The sequence below is a fragment of the Pinus tabuliformis genome, chromosome 7 (assembly GCF_031772625.1).
Source record: "Pinus tabuliformis cultivar Carrire ecotype Pingquan chromosome 7, CPIR1, whole genome shotgun sequence".
NCBI lineage: Eukaryota > Viridiplantae > Streptophyta > Pinopsida > Pinales > Pinaceae > Pinus > Pinus tabuliformis.
Genome location: NC_142293.1, coordinates 641,157,604 through 641,174,274, shown reverse-complemented (window position 1 = coordinate 641,174,274; position 16,671 = coordinate 641,157,604). Strand labels below are relative to the sequence as shown.

The following is a 16,671-nucleotide window of genomic DNA, read 5'->3' as shown; positions in this document are numbered from 1 at the left end:
GGCATGTAACCACCACATCTCTTCTCAAAGATAAGCTACCATTGCCCGAGCTAGTCTTATTTCCATTCTGTTTGTAAGCATATTTTAGTATTTGATATTAATGAAATGAAGTGTTATTTCTGTTGCATCTCTGTATTTCTGGTTATATCTGTAATTTGTTGTGTTCCTGTTTAAGTTTGGATCAACGCACCCCATATTTCCTAGGCACCTAGGATGGGGGGATGCCTGAGGAAACATTTGCCCACATCCCCATTTTAGGGATACATGGGGAGACGCAGGGGAAATGTTTCCCCAATGTGGGGGATGTGTTTCCCCAAAAGGGGTGCTTCTGGGCGCAACCCCTCAAAAGGGGGAGGCCCAAAAGCGCCCCTTTTGAGTTTGATTTATATCAATTTACTATTCCAATCTTCAGACTTTAGTATATACTATAGTCTATTTTGCTTAGTACTAATTAGATTCTAGAAACATGAATGATGAATTCAAAATTTTAAATCAATTTGTTAGAAATACTGAGAAGGCGGTGAATCAATTTTTCTTATCAATTGGTATTTTTCTTAACTTCACAGAGCATTAATTATCATTAGAATCAGATAAATATAAACATTCATCAACAGTAAACAACACCATTCAATAATGTAAAATAATCAAGACAATATACACATAGACTTTTGGATGGAAAACCCCCTCTAGGTCAAAAACCACCAAACGCTTCTTAAAATTTGTCTTGAAAAATAATTACATCAAATTTTCAGCTCCAACTGAAGGAGGCTCCAACATGTAGGAGGCTCCTATGCCCTACTTACCAGTTGCAACCGTAAGGACACTCCATGCCCTAATATCAGGCTCCAACACCCTATTTACCAGCGGCTATTGGACAAGCACTCCAACGCTCTGTGCAGGCTCCAACTTGCCCTAGCACCACCCTGTTGCCCTGAAGTGTTCTTAGGCTCCAACCAAAAGGTGACTCCAATCACCTTCCCTACACCACTCTGCAACCCTGACGATCCGGTGGACCATGTTTCACAATTTTCAGTCTGGATCCCCCTGTGCTTTAAATCAATATAAAGAAACTGTAAGGACGGTTTTGTTGCTCTGCTTAGTATGTATATGATCGTCAAGTCCTGGTAGCCTCACTGCTCAACTTTGCTCAATTTGATCACTATACAATTGTACTTCAAACACAATCTTGCCTCTGCTCAAACATAATGCCAAAAACCACTGCACAAAATTGCATATCAAACCCAAATTGCATATCAAACCCTAGCTGTCAATGTTGTCAATGTACATCAATCAATGGTACCCTTACCACAAGCATTGCAATGCTCATGAATGAATATGCATTAGAAATCTCATGGAACATTGTACCAACCTATTGCACATGAAACCATAGCAACAACACATTGTGCCACTGTCAGATCCAAGGTCTACTCAATAGAGTTCCAAACTTCCACCACTACCAGTATATACTCCTACGTTCAAATCACATCATCATGCTACTGTTGGAAAATGTAACTATGATCGGTCTTCAATAATGTACTTGAGTCATTATGTAATGTACTTGTCAAAAGAATAAAGAATATTATTATTATTATTATTATTGTCACTTATTAAAGCATGGGTTTCATGTTTGGGTCACCATGTTTTAGGTCAAAGTCCCCATTGAGGACTTCTAGGATTTATTCTGAGTCTATAGAGTTATTGTACATTTAAAGAGAGCATTCTTGGGCTTTTGAATCATGTAAAAAGGTTAAGTATTAAGTCAAATATGAATTATGTAACCTCCACACCATGTCGGCCTAAGGACCCTATTCGACCCCACAAGAACCCTATAAAAGGAAGGTCATCGAATTCATTTGGAGCATCACTCTCTCAGCAAGTTCAAATTCTCTTGTAGTTTTGAAAAAGTGCAAAAATCTCTTGTTGTTGGGCAGAAGTGCGATGTTCTCTTGTAGCTAGGAAAGTCTGTTGTCGAGAAGCTGAAGTGAGTGCGAGTTTGGGGAAGTCTTAGGAGACAAGGAAAATCGAAATTTTGGTGTCTCTATCTCTCTATGTTTCAGGTCCTGGATTAGGAGATCGAAGTCTTCCAAGTTTCACTGTTGTTGGACACTGGCAGTTGTCGTAAGTTGCTGCATAGTCGAGGTTGCTGGGAAGAGGTCGAAATTATGGGAGGCTGAATTGGTGTAGAGGGAAGGTCTGGTCTTGGTCTAGGGTGAAGAGTCTCAAAGAATACTATTGAAAGGAAGAATTATCTTGATTGGGTTTTCCCCTCGAGAGGGGTTTTGCCCTGGCATGTGCCTACATCTGGTGTCTATTGTTTTATGTGTTGTTTCTTTTGGTAATTGCTTGATGAACTAAAGAAAGAAGATATAAAGAATTGTAATAATAAGAAACATCACAAGTAATTATCAATATCAAGAAAATCTTTATTGCCTTTTTGATTTTCCAACATGGTATCAGAGCTTTGGCGAAAAAGAAAGAAAAAAGGCAAATCCATTCATAGGCACTATCTCAAGGAAGGAGTCTATTATATTCAAGGAAGATGTCTAACTCAATAAAGGGTGAGAACAAACTTGAAGGAGCGTCTAACTTCAGATCCTGGAAGAAGAGGATTGACCTAATCCTCGAAAAGAACAAGGTGTTGGATCTGGTAAAAGGAAATGTAAAGAAGCCTACAAAAGAAGCTAGTGATGCCGACAAAGCAAAATTCAAGGATTTAGAATTGGTGGCTATGACTCTAATGGTAGAAGGGATAAAAGAAAATCTTGTCCCATTCATGCTCAGGAGATGTATGAAGCCTTGTCAAAGTTGTTCACTATTAAGAACATTGGTCAAGTAGCAAGTTTGAAGAATGAGCTGTGTTGACGACTACCGGTCAACTACCCATGCAATACCCCCCCTTTTTCTTTGCAAAAAAGGGGTAGATCTGATCGACGTGTCCGTGCCATCCTGCAGTCATCAGCAGCTTGATCATTTTTGTAAACCCAGTCTGCATGTATGAATTGTAAATAATCTTAGCAGATATGAGTCGTTTATGTAAAATTGCCTAGGTGGACCTAAATTTCTAATGATAATTTACGTCCCGGAAGGTTTTTCGTCTCACCGATCTATGATCGGCAGAGTTTTCCTTCAGCCTGACCCCAAAGCCGGGATGCATCTTGTTATTAGAACTTTAGGAGAATCCTAGTGTGTTAATCTGCTAGATTATAGTTGTGTCGCAGAAACTGGGTGATTTATGAGGGTCTATGATAAAGGGGTTTTTCCCCTTAAGATGTAAATTGCAAAAGTCATGATGTAATGTGTCTTGAGGGTTGGAAAATGTTTTAAGTCCCCTCATGAGTCCTAGGTCCTAGGTGATGTTTCCAAAGGTTTAGTTCGATGATCCATTTAAGAAAATAAATAAAATAATAAAATAAATAAAAATTATAAAATGAAATAATAAAAAAATTATAAAATAAAGCAAAAACCCTAAATAATAAAATAATAATATTTTGAGTGAATGCATGCAAAATATTATTTTTAATAATAAGTTATCAATTTCGACGGATGAGATTAAGAGATGTCTTGATCCTCATCGACGATCGAGATCATTTCGACATGGATCACTCGAACTAGCCGTTGGGATCATTTCCTTTAAATAGGGTGCTAGGGGTCATTTCAGATCATTGGATCTGTGAGTCTTGTACTGAAGAAGCTCTCTTGTAAATCTGTTTCTGGTTAATAAAAGAAGACTTTGGGGTCCATATCTTGCTGGTGTTACTCTCTTAAAATGCTGTGAGATTGTTTCATTTTCTGCATATGTTATTTTCAGCCGTTAATAATAGCTTTTTGTAGAGTATTGTGAGCACAGGTATCTTGTTCACTTGCTGGGGTTTGGGTGCTGTTAGGGTTTCTGAAGTAATGGCAGGTATCTCCATTACTTCCTGAGATCTAGCAGCATTTTTGCCCTCTTTATTGACAGTTGTTTCTGAGCTGTGCAGAAAACCCTTTCTGAAGGAATTTTGTGGGCGTTCGGGGAAGTTCTCGGCTGAACTAGCCAACTCCTGCAAGCATTTTCTGCTGAGCCCAGTTGGATTTGATCCTGGGTCTATCATTCGTTTTATTTTTCCTAATTTGCATGAGAGATTTTCTGAAGTTCTTTACAGTGAAAATCTGAAATTTTTGTTTCTTTAAAATATTTCTGTTCTTATTGCTGAATCTAGCTGTAAAAGGGCCAAAATCTGTAACTTAATCAAGATGATCTAGGGTTTCAAATTTTTGCTTTATACAGTTTTTATTAGAGTTTAGGGTTTTTAGGTTAGTTTCTGGCATATATTATTTTAGGTTTTCTTTTTCTTTTTGCAAGTACAGGATTAGCTTTTCGGTAACAAGGAGCTGCAAAGCATACATTGAAAAATCCTGGTCGAAATTTTGGGCCGTCAACAGTGGGAGCTGTGGGCTAGCAAGTCAGCAATACACCACACACCTCTCACCCTGTCACCACCAGAACAATCCAAGAGTTCTTGTGAACGGATTCTCTGCATATGGGCATCAAGTGAATGAAGCAACGACTTAAGCCTTTCACCTATGCCCTTCACTGCATAATACCGACGTGTTCTCCTCACTGCCGTCTGGTTGCTGGTCTCAAGAAATGGTTTAAGGCTCTTACAGTGATGAGCAAAGTCTTCAGCGTGGGCATCAGCATTCGAAAGACGTTACGGCTGCCTGTTGTCTCTGCCGTCAATGCAAAATCCTGCCGCCAAGCTCCCATTTGACCTGCAAACGTTCAAGATTTTTTCTCTACCCGCTATCTAGCACATTGTGACACGCTGGTGAAGCTTCACGCAGACGATTTATGGTGATAAGGTCTCGGCTCTTATTTTTGAAGAAGGCATGACTGCGTATAAGCGCCAGCGTGAAGGAGTTTTCAGTAAAGCGTGTGGGGGTATTTTGCGTGGGTAAATTTCTCAAATCAACTGCGTATTATCAGGTTTTGTGTTGAACCCATCGTTGCACATGACTGCAAATCAAATCGATCCAAAAGCACCGCTGTCACCTGCCCTCGCGACAAAGTCCTGTTTGTTTACGCGTTCAGCATCTGCATATCATCGATTCAGCCTGTTGGATTGGTATAGCGCCGGCCTGTCAGCAAAAGACAAGAAAAAATCAAAAAATCTGAGTGCATGGGTAAAAGAACAGTAAGTCACGAACTGTTAGGATGGTATACGAGGTTCTTTTTTCCAATACGGCCAGGAGCTTCATCGAATTTTCAGGTTTTACGTTTCCATTTTTTATTTTAGATTTAATTTTAATTTTTTACATGGTAATTCGTCTAGTTTAGGGTTAGCTTTTAGTCTCTTTTTTTTAAATTTAACCTTTAGATTTAGAATAGATGTTTTAATTTAGATTTTAACTTTAATAGTATTTTTTTATATATATAGTTTGAATCTTACTTTTTTATGGTTTTGATATATTTTAGATTTTAAAGTTTCTTTTGAAAGTTCATAGTAATAATATTTTCTTTTAAGCATAGGTTTTAGTTTATTTTAAATAGTTTCATTAAAAAAAAAAAAAAATAGGATTTTAATTTTTGATTTAGTTCATTTTGAATAATAAATAATAAATAAATAAATTAAAAAAAAAATTGAAAAAGTATAAAAATATTGTGGAAATTTTCTTCGGCCAGATGCTGTTGTTCTCGGGAAATTATCTAATGTGGGATAAATGTTTATCATTTGCGTGTGCTTGAATGACTATTTAAAAAAATTTGCCGCATAAATGTGATATCTGGCTAGCGTTTAAAATCAAGTTTTATCTTTTGAAGCTTTAATCGCTGGATCATCTTTTAAGCATCTTCTCTCGTTTTGGTGATCGTGGTTGTTTCAATCAATATCTTTCATCGTTCTAGCTTTCATGATAGGTGCTTGCTCTGCATGGTTTATATTGTTGCAGCATCTGATAATTAAACGATCAAAAATTTACTCCACAAGGCACTGGTCTTTTAAATTTCTAAATCCATCTAGTGCTTATCATATCGTGTATCGTGTCTCCCACCCAACTGTTTGGCAGTTGGTCTTTGTCATTTCATAGGGTCTACCCCCCTTAGCCACGGGAGACAGGCTTAAACGGAGAGATCGGAGATCAGAGTGACAGCCCCCGGTCTGAGCGTTGTCGTGTCAATCTGCGCGACAACATTTTTTGGCGTCGTTGCCGGGGACAGAGTTTTTCTGGTCCTGGAGTTTCATCGACATTCATCTTCCCATCTTTCTCATCTCTCATTTGAGCTGGCAGATTCAACCTTTGGGATTATCATTTGGATCTTTTATTGCCTTTCGTCATATCAGCAGCATCTTTTCGGTTTGTTTCTTGTCTGGGTGGCGACTCCATTTTCTCATTTTTCCCAGACAAGAAGCCTTCTTCATATCTGCTTGTTGGTTGATTTTTGGATCTTAGAATCAGATTCATTGTTCAAGTGGCGACTCCACTTCTTTCATCTATTGACTTTCTTGAGCAGAGGTCTCGTTCTATCATCCTTTTAATCCCTTATCATTCATCATGGATTATTCATTTAAACCATGTCGTTTTACTGAACGTCTCCATGATTTTCCGAAAGAGGCCATTTCTAAATTACCTATTTTCTCGGGTGGTGATTCAATCGCTGTTAGAAGGCATCTAGGCTTGTTTACTCGCATAATGATCATATATTGTAGACCCCCTCAGTTTAATCATGAAGATATCAAAATGCATCTATTTGTCCTTTCTTTAGAAGATGATGCTTTGAATTGGTTTAACAATTTTCCTAAGGATTCTTTCACTTCTTTACAAGACATTGTCAATGCTTTTAAAGATAGATATGGTTATCCAAACAGCGTGCCTTCTGCCCCTAAAATTGTGCAAAAGAAAGAAAGTAATCTTATAAAAGATCCAGCTGTTGAAGAAAGTTTTCAAGATCAGAATGTGTCATCCACCGGAAATATCGCAGACCAAGTTCATGATAGTGGAAAATCAGGGATAAACGACAACGAAAAGGAAGAGCAAAAGCAAATTATACAAGATCTAATGATGCTGGTGAAAAATATGGAAAGAAATCAAACTAATTATGTCAATGATGTGAAAACTTTATGCACCCACCTTGAAAAACGTAATAGGGAGATGGAGATTGTGCAAAATCAGCATGCTAAAGAAATTGAGGCCATGAAAACTAAGTATGAAACAGAAATTAGAATCATGCATAGCAAGATGTCAGGATTAGAGGAAAATATGGTGACCATGAAAGCTGATCATGATAGGGAAATTGATTCTATGCAAAACAAGTTATTAACTATGGATGAAGAAATGACTATCATGACGTTTGATCATAATAATCAGTTGGCCGCCATGCAAGCAAATCATAAAGAAGAAATAAACTCCATGCAGCATTGCTTGATGGACATAAAGGAAAAGAACGATAAAGTAATAAAAGATATGGAAGAACACCATGCCAGGCAAATCAGTGCTATAAAGGTTGAACATTCTAGTCAGATGGATGCCATTAAAATACAGGTTCAAAAATTTCAACAATGGTCAGAGGATAAGAGAGACCAGGGGACATCAACAGATCAGGAGCCTTCTCATTTGTTGCAACAAGTTCCATCTTATTATGAGGAGGTCATTGGTTCGATTGAAAGGTGGTTAATTGAAGGTGATCCAAATAGACTTAAAAACTATAAAGATCAAATGCAAGATAAAGAAAGACATGGCATGCATATCTTACATACTTCATCTGATAGTTTTGAAACAGAAAGTTCCATGTCATCAGTGATACAACCTGCCACAAAGAAAAAGCGCAAGAGAAAGAAAATGAGACGAAGATTTGATGCATCAGACGGCCACGAGCAGCTTGATTTTCGGATAGGAAAAAGTCCTACCATATGCAAAATTGGACATGGCACATCCGACAAGCAGCCGACAGATTTGCCTGAAAGCAGGCAAATGCTCAGTATACACTATATTGAACACATCTGATGCCATGGGGCATCCTTTGTATCGTATTTCTAACCCTACTTCTTGTTTTTTCCGCATTTTTATTTCTGTTTTAGGATTAGATTTACTTTTCTAGATAGTTAATAAATGAAGAGCTTTTATTTATCCTGTGCTTAATGTATATGATGATTTTTGGATGGACGCGACTTATTTTTGTGTTGTATGGATGCAGATTCTGGATTCTCACATTCCTACAGAGCAGCAACGTGTCCCCAAGTAGAGCCAGATGTTGACCACTACCGGTCAACTAACCATGCAATACCCCCCCTTTTTCTTTGCAAAAAAGGGGTAGCATCTGATCGACGTGTCCATGCCATCCTGCAGTCATCGGCAGCTTGATCATTTTTGTAAACCCAGTCTGCATATATGAATTGTAAATAATCTTAGCAGATATGAGTCGTTTATGTAAAATTGCCTAGGTGGACCTAACTTTCTAATGATAATTTACGTCCCGGAAGGTTTTTCGTCTCACCGATCTATGATCGACAGAGTTTTCCTTCAGCCTGACCCCAAAGCCGGGATGCATTTTGTTATTAGAACTTTAGGAGAATCCTAGTGTGTTAATCTGCTAGATTATAGTTGTGTCGCAGAAACTGGGTGATTTATGAGGGTCTATGATAAAGGGGTTTTTCCCCTTAAGATGTAAATTGTAAAAGTCATGATGTAATGTGTCTTGAGGGTTGGAAAATGTTTTAAGTCCCCTCATGAGTCCTAGGTCCTAGGTCCTAGGTGATGTTTCCAAAGGCTTAGTTCGATGATCCATTTAAGAAAATAAATAAAATAATAAAATAAATAAAAATTATAAATGAAATAAATAAAAAATTATAAAAAAATTATAAAATAAAGCAAAAACCCTAAATAATAAAATAATAATATTTTGAGTGAATGCATGCAAAATATTATTTTTAATAATAAGTTATCAATTTCGACGGATGAGATTAAGAGATGTCTTGATCCTCATCGACGGTCAAGATCATTTCGACATGGATCACTCGAACTAGCCGTTGGGATCATTTCCTTTAAATAGGGTGCTAGGGGTCATTTCAGATCATTGGATCTGTGAGTCTTGTACTGAAGAAGCTCTCTTGTAACTCTGTTTCTGGTTAATAAAAGAAGACTTTGGGGTCCATATCTTGCGAGTGTTACTCTCTTAAAATGCTGTGAGATTGTTTCACTTTCTGCATATGTTATTTTCAGCCGTTAATAATAGCTTTTTGTAGAGTATTGTGAGCACAGGTATCTTGTTCACTTGCTGGGGTTTGGGTGCTGTTAGGGTTTCTGAAGTAATGGCAGGTATCTCCATTACTTCCTGAGATCTAGCAGCATTTTTGCCCTCTTTATTGACAGTTGTTTCTGAGCTGTGCAGAAAACCCTTTCTGAAGGAATTTTGTGGGCGTTCGGGGAAGTTCTCGGCTGAACCAGCCAACTCCCGCAAGCATTTTCTGCTGAGCCCAGTTGGATTTGATCCTGGGTCTATCATTCGTTTTATTTTTCCTAATTTGCATGAGAGATTTTCTGAAGTTCTTCACAGTGAAAATCTGAAATTTTTGTTTCTTTAAAATATTTCTGTTCTTATTGCTGAATCTAGCTGTAAAAGGGCCAAAATCTGTAACTTAATCAAGATGATCTAGGGTTTCAAATTTTTGCTTTATACAGTTTTTATTAGAGTTTAGGGTTTTTAGGTTAGTTTCTGGCATATATTATTTTAGGTTTTCTTTTTCTTTTTGCAAGTACAGGATTAGCTTTTCGGTAACAAGGAGCTGCAAAGCATACATTGAAAAATCCTGGTCGAAATTTTGGGCCGTCAACAGTGGGAGTTGTGGGCTAGCAAGTCAGCAATACACCATACACCTCTCACGCTGTCACCACCAGAACAATCCAAGAGTTCTTGTGAACGGATTCTCTGCATATGGGCATCAAGTGAATGAAGCAACGACTTAAGCCTTTCACCTATGCCCTTCACTGCATAATACCGACATGTTCTCCTCACTGTCGTCTGGTTGCTGGTCTCAAGAAATGGTTTAAGGCTCTTACAGTGATGAGCAAAGTCTTCAGCGTGGGCATCAGCATTCGAAAGACGTTACAGCTGCCTACTGTCTCTGCCGTCAATGCAAAATCATGCCGCCAAGCTCCCATTTGACCTGCAAACGTTCAAGATTTTTTCTCTACCCGCTATCTAGCACATTGTGACACGCTGGTGAAGCTTCACGCAGACGATTTATGGTGATAAGGTCTCGGCTCTTATTTTTGAAGAAGGCATGACTGCGTATAAGCGCCAGCGTGAAGGAGTTTTCAGTAAAGCGTGTGGGGGTATTTTGCGTGGGTAAATTTCTCAAATCAACTGCGTATTATCAGGTTTTGTGTTGAACCCATCGTTGCACATGACTGCAAATCAAATCGATCCAAAAGCACCGCTGTCACCTGCCCTCGCGACAAAGTCCTGTTTGTTTACGCGTTCAGCATCTGCATATCATCGATTCAGCCTGTTGGATTGGTATAGCGCCGGCCTGTCAGCAAAAGACAAGAAAAAATCAAAAAATCTGAGTGCATGGGTAAAAGAACAGTAAGTCACGAACTGTTAGGATGGTATACGAGGTTCTTTTTTCCAATACGGCCAGGAGCTTCATCGAATTTTCAGGTTTTACGTTTCCATTTTTTATTTTAGATTTAATTTTAATTTTTACATGGTAATTCGTCTAGTTTAGGGTTAGCTTTTAGTCTCTTTTTTTTAAATTTAACCTTTAGATTTAGAATAGATGTTTTAATTTAGATTTTAACTTTAATAGTATTTTTTTTATATAGTTTGAATCTTACTTTTTTAGGGTTTTGATATATTTTAGATTTTAAAGTTTCTTTTGAAAATTCATAGTAATAATATTTTCTTTTAAGCATAGGTTTTAGTTTATTTTAAATAGTTTCATTAAACAAAAAAAAAATTAGGATTTTAATTTTTGATTTAGTTCATTTTGAATAATAAATAATAAATAAATAAATTAAAAAAAAAAAAAAAAATTGAAAAAGTATAAAAATATTGTGGAAATTTTCTTCGGCCAGATGCTGTTGTTCTCGGGAAATTATCTAATGTGGGATAAATGTTTATCATTTGCGTGTGCTTGAATGACTATTTAAAAAATTTTGCCGCATAAATGTGATATCTGGCTAGCGTTTAAAATCAAGTTTTATCTTTTGAAGCTTTAATCGCTGGATCATCTTTTAAGCATCTTCTCTCGTTTTGGTGATCGTGGTTGTTTCAATCAATATCTTTCGTCGTTCTAGCTTTCATGATAGGTGATTGCTCTGCATGGTTTATATTGTTGCGGCATCTGATAATTAAACGATCAAAAATTTACTCCACAAGGCACTGGTCTTTTAAATTTCTGAATCCATCTAGTGCTTATCATATCATGTATCGTGTCTCCCACCCAACTGTTTGGCAGTTGGTCTTTGTCATTTCATAGGGTCTAGCCCCCTTAGCCACGGGAGACAGGCTTAAACGGAGAGATCGGAGATCAGAGTGACAGCCCCCGGTCTGAGCGTTGTCATGTCAATCTGCGCGACAAGCAGCTGAGAACTACAAAGATGACTAAAGAAGATGTTGTGGCAACCTTCTTTGTGAATATAGCTGGACTCAGGGATGATCTCTTGGGCATCGATGAGATTGGTCCGGACAAAGAACTTGTGATGACTGCTCTATTAGGGTTACCACCCTCTTGAGGTGCATTTGTTGCAGGTCTCAACAGTTGGAAGGTAGTTCCCAGCTTTGAAGAATTATGGACCGCCTGTAGTCAAGAAGAATTAAGGATCTCAATGGTTGCCAATCCTGAAGGAGTATCAAATGCTTATGATGCTCATCATAAAGGAAAGAGATCGAAGGGACCGAGGAAGAAATTTGACATGTCCAAGATAGAGTGCTATCAATGTCATAAGAAGGGTCACTACAAAAGTGATTGTCTTGAGAATCCGAAAAATAAGAAGAGAGGAAGGGATCAAGCCAACCTTGTTGTAGAAAGGGACTCAAAGAAAGTCAAGCCCGAAGAACCTGACATTAGGGACTTGCACTATTAAGTATTTTGCTTTACGTATCTTGTTTTATATGTTTTAGAATTTATAGGTTTTTAACATATTTTGGAAAATATATTTTTGTATTATTTAAGTTTGTAGGTTTCCCTCAAGCTTTGGAGGTAGCCCTCAACAACTCCCAAAGAAAAGTATTTCATGTCTTTTCAATTTTGGGTTCATGTACTCATTTAGTTGTGATTATATTAAATACTAATCACCTTTCTCCCTCTGTTGTCTTGACTAGAGAAAACATCTGAAAGAAGGAGGATCTCTCAAGACAAGGCTAGTCAAGAAACAAAGGCATGCTTTGAATACATTGATTCAAAGGATTATTCATTTGATGACATCTTACTAACTCTGTTATGACTAGCTGTATTGGATCTTAGTGATTCTTGTTTGGGTGATTCATCTCTTGATAAATCTACCCATCCCTCTCATATACTTGATAGACTATGTAGAACCCTAGACAGGTTCTGGAAAACCCTAACCGAAGGGTATGCTATTGAGAATGTATGAAATCCTAAAAGTTGATTAGGGATATTGTGAAATGTTAGTTGAAGTTTTTATTGATGATGTCTTGTTTAGGATTTTGGTGTGATCAGGAAATCCAAACTTGTTAGGGTTGAATGGTAAGGACTAAAATCTCGAAACCCTTGAAGTTTTGGTAATATAAGGTTTGCTATGTTTCTACATTAGAACCCTAGCTCATTAGGGTTTGGTGGAATGTGTGTTCCACATTGGAACCCTGTCTCATTAGGGTTTGGTGGAATGTGTGTTCTACATTGGAACCCTAGCTCATTAGGGTTTGGTGGAATGTGTGAGCAAGACCCTTATATTGTCTTAGAAATGTTTCCTTTGGTATGTGTGTATTTGTCTGATCAAACCTTAAGTATAATCTAAATGGTTGTGTGTCTAACTCTTGATGATATTTGTGAAGTTGGGTTTGACTAACACATGATATGAAATGTATTTGCATAATGATGAAATCTAGGCATATATAGATATGTCTCTTGGTTGAAATCCTAGGTTGGTCTATGTGAGATGTATTAATGTTGTCAGACATATGATATGCTTATGAATGATTATGAATTCTTAGATATATGCGTTGACCTAGCTATTGATGGTCATAAGTCTTAGGACTTAATGGAAGTCCTTGTTTTAGGATTTAATGGAAGTCCTTGTTTGAGATTCTAGCATGATGATATCTTAAAATCTAGGGTGTTGTAGCTAAACCCTAGTGAAGTTAAATTGTCTAGTATGTGTGATATAACAATCTGAAATCTATTAAGTGATTGTTGAAAATGAAAATCAAGGGTTTTGCAATTAAATCCTAGTAGTAACATTTTCTAATATGTGCAATGTATCAATCTGAGTTCTATGTATTTAATGATTGTTGAGATTGTGGAATTCTATGGTTTTGGAGTTAAACCTTAGTCAAAGTAAAATCTTCATAATATGTTGATTTAAGATATGTGTAAGATTGTTAAATTTGTGAAAATTAAATTCTAGGGTTTTGGAGTTGAACCTTAGTTGAAGTACAAATCTCTGATGGATATTGACAATATGATAATTTGAGATTTGTGAAGAGATTGTTGAAATTTGAATTTTTGGTTGAGCTTGATGATTGCTCGGAAATCTACGGTTTGCAAACTAACCCTAGTGGTATTTGGTCATGTTAGTGATTGTTTGATGGTTGATTTAAAATCTAGGGGTTGGAACTAACCCTAGTGGAAGCTGGTCAAATTAATGACTAAGTTGTGATTGACTTTGATTGATTCTTTTGTATGAAATCTAGGGGTTGTATGGATCCCTAGTGAGAAGTCTAACATATGTATTTTGAAAGGATGATAGATGCTTTGTAGATCTATATTTGTTTGAATTGGTTCTAGGGCTTGCTATATGTTGTAGTAAGGTATGTCATACCTTTGGAAGACACATTGCAACCCTAGATGGAATGAATGTTGTGATGTAGTAGTCTAGGTTGTATAACAAAGTCCCTAGCAAGATGTTGAAGAGTATATATCTCTTATTTATAATTAACTTTGGGTATCTGATATGTATGAATATGAAATGCTTCTGTGATTCTGATATGGCTAACATCATGCTTCTATAGATTTTGTTGTACTTGCTAGTGAAGTTGTGCAAGTACACAATCTTCAACTTGGTGAAGATGCTCATTGATGTGATAAGCATGATAGGGATGATGATAACTATGATGAAATGGTTGGAAGCCACGAAAGATTCTCTGATGTCGAAAAGAAGTTGATCTCCCTGAGGAAGCATGAACAGAAGAAATCTCCCTAAGATTAAGAGGGAGTCTAGATAAAGAGGTGCTTCTTGGTTGAGAGGGAGGGCATAGCTTTGTATTAATTGAAGAATGAATTTCGGAGGATATGTTGTTGCATGTAAAGTAGGAAGTAAAACATATGATTGAGGAATCTTCTATCAAAGATTCGGTTGGTAGTCCTCCTATGGAAAGTTGAGAAGCAACATCAAGTTGTTTGTAAGACCCCGGAGGTTTGTATTTGATTATGTACATGTCAAAGTATATTCTTGATTGGGGTTGTGTTTGTACAAGTGAATCTCTCGAAGAATTTGATAGCATGTTGGTAACCAATCAATTTGATTGGGAGAGATTGGTCATTCTTGATCTGCTGGATCAAGGGGTGTTGAGGCTTTGTGAGTGAAGCAATGCCTTGGAGGACATATGGTCGGCACATTGTGTTGATGTCTAGAAGATGGAAAGGTGGTGTTAATCAAAGAGCTCTGTTTTGAATACACACCTGGACTTTTGGGTTTGATAGTTAGCAAGTAAGCCTGAGGGTACCTAAAGGGGCTAAAAGCTTGAGTCCATCTTAGTCCCACCTGGATAGATTTCCCTAGTCAGGTATCTATTCCATGGCATTGCAATGCCTAAATTGTTGAGTGACTGGTTGGATATATTGCCCTGGTCAAGAATCTAGTCCATGGCATTGTGGTGCATAAAGTTCTTCATGGTTCATATAGTTTGAGATCTTCCATTGTATTTGTACATTATGAATACCTCCCTAGTTAAGAGGAAGTGTTGGAAAATGTAACTATGTTCGGTCTTCAATAATGTACTTGAGTCATTATGTAATGTACTTGTCAAAAGAATAAAAAAAATAATTTTTATTATTATTATTGTGAATTATTAAAGCATGGGTTTCATGCTTGGGTCACCATGTTTTAGGTCAAAGTCCCCATTGAGGACTTATAGGATTTATTCTGAGTCTATAGAGTTATTGTACATTTAAAGAAACCCTTCTTGGGCTTTTGAATCATGTAAAAAGGTTGAGTATTGAGTCAAATATGAATTATGTAACCTCCACACCATGTCGGCCTAAGGGAAGATCCAATTGGCCCAAGGACCCTATTCGACCCCACAAGAAGCCTATAAAAGGAAGGCCGTTGAATTCATTTGGAGCATCACTCTCTCATCAAGTTTGAATTCTCTTGTAGCTGTGAAGAAATGCGAAAATCTCTTGTTGTTGGGTAGAAGTACGAAGTTCTCTTGTAGCTAGGAAAGTCTGTTGTCGGGAAGCTGAAGTGAGTGCGAGTTTGGGGAAGTCTTAGGAGACAAGGAAAATCGAAATTTTCATGTCTCTCTTTCTCTCTGTTTCAGGTCCTGGATTGGGAGATCGAAGTCTTCTAAGTTTCACTGTTACTGGAAGCTCACAGTCGCCATAAGTTGCTGCATAGTCGAAGTTGCTGGGAAGAGGTCGAAATTTTGGGAGGCTGACTTGGTGTGGAGGGAGGGTCTAGTCTTGGTCTAGGGTAAAGAGTCTCAAAGAATACTATTGAAAGGAAGAATTATCTTGATTGGGTTTTCCCCTCGAGGGGGTTTCTCCCTGGCATGTGCCTACATCTGGTGTCTATTGTTTTATGTGTTGCTGCTTTTGGTAATTGCTTGATGAACTAAAGAAAGAAGATATAAAGAATCGTAATAATAAGAAACATCACAAGTAATTATCAAGATCAAGAAAATCTTTACTGCCTTTATGATTTTCCAACAGCTACTTCAAAGATACTGTCACAATTTCACTATTTACTAGGACACTTAAGATCATTGTGACACTGAGTATATTTTGTCCTATCTCCACCTGTGGATCACTATCCAAATCAGTGTCTGTGAAGATTCCACAACTGAAATCCCTACTGCAGCAACTGATGATAACACTCCTATTTGTTATATTCCTTTAAACAAATTACTTGCAGTTTCCTACAGCAAATATTGTAATACATACACTGCAGCCTTCACTCAATTAAATTATATGCAGAAACAAGAGACTGAGCAAGAAACAAAATACAACAAAAATGACATCGTTATTTTGGACAAATGTCCCCGAAAAAACCCAATGTGGGAAAATCGGTGCAGCAGATCTGAGGGTTTTATTATTATGCAGTAGTAAATCTGAGTAAAATTCTTGGATGCTCAACTAGCAATCCAATACAGAGAGAAACTACACAAAATGAATGGTGAAATGCTCTCACCCTGTTAATGGGAGAATTTGAGTCTGATCACGCTGAACTGGAGCCTCTGCGCAGAACTGCGTCACTCCCACGCAATTCCTGCATCAGCCTTGCTAGGTATCA

General features: G+C 37.4%; 1 protein-coding gene across 5 annotated transcripts in view; it reads right to left on the bottom strand.

Annotated features, from left to right (window-relative positions):
* LOC149249082 (Wound-responsive family protein) overlaps positions 1-16,671 on the bottom strand; it is a 239,986-nt gene that overhangs the window by 87,393 nt on the left and 135,922 nt on the right. The window lies entirely within an intron of this gene.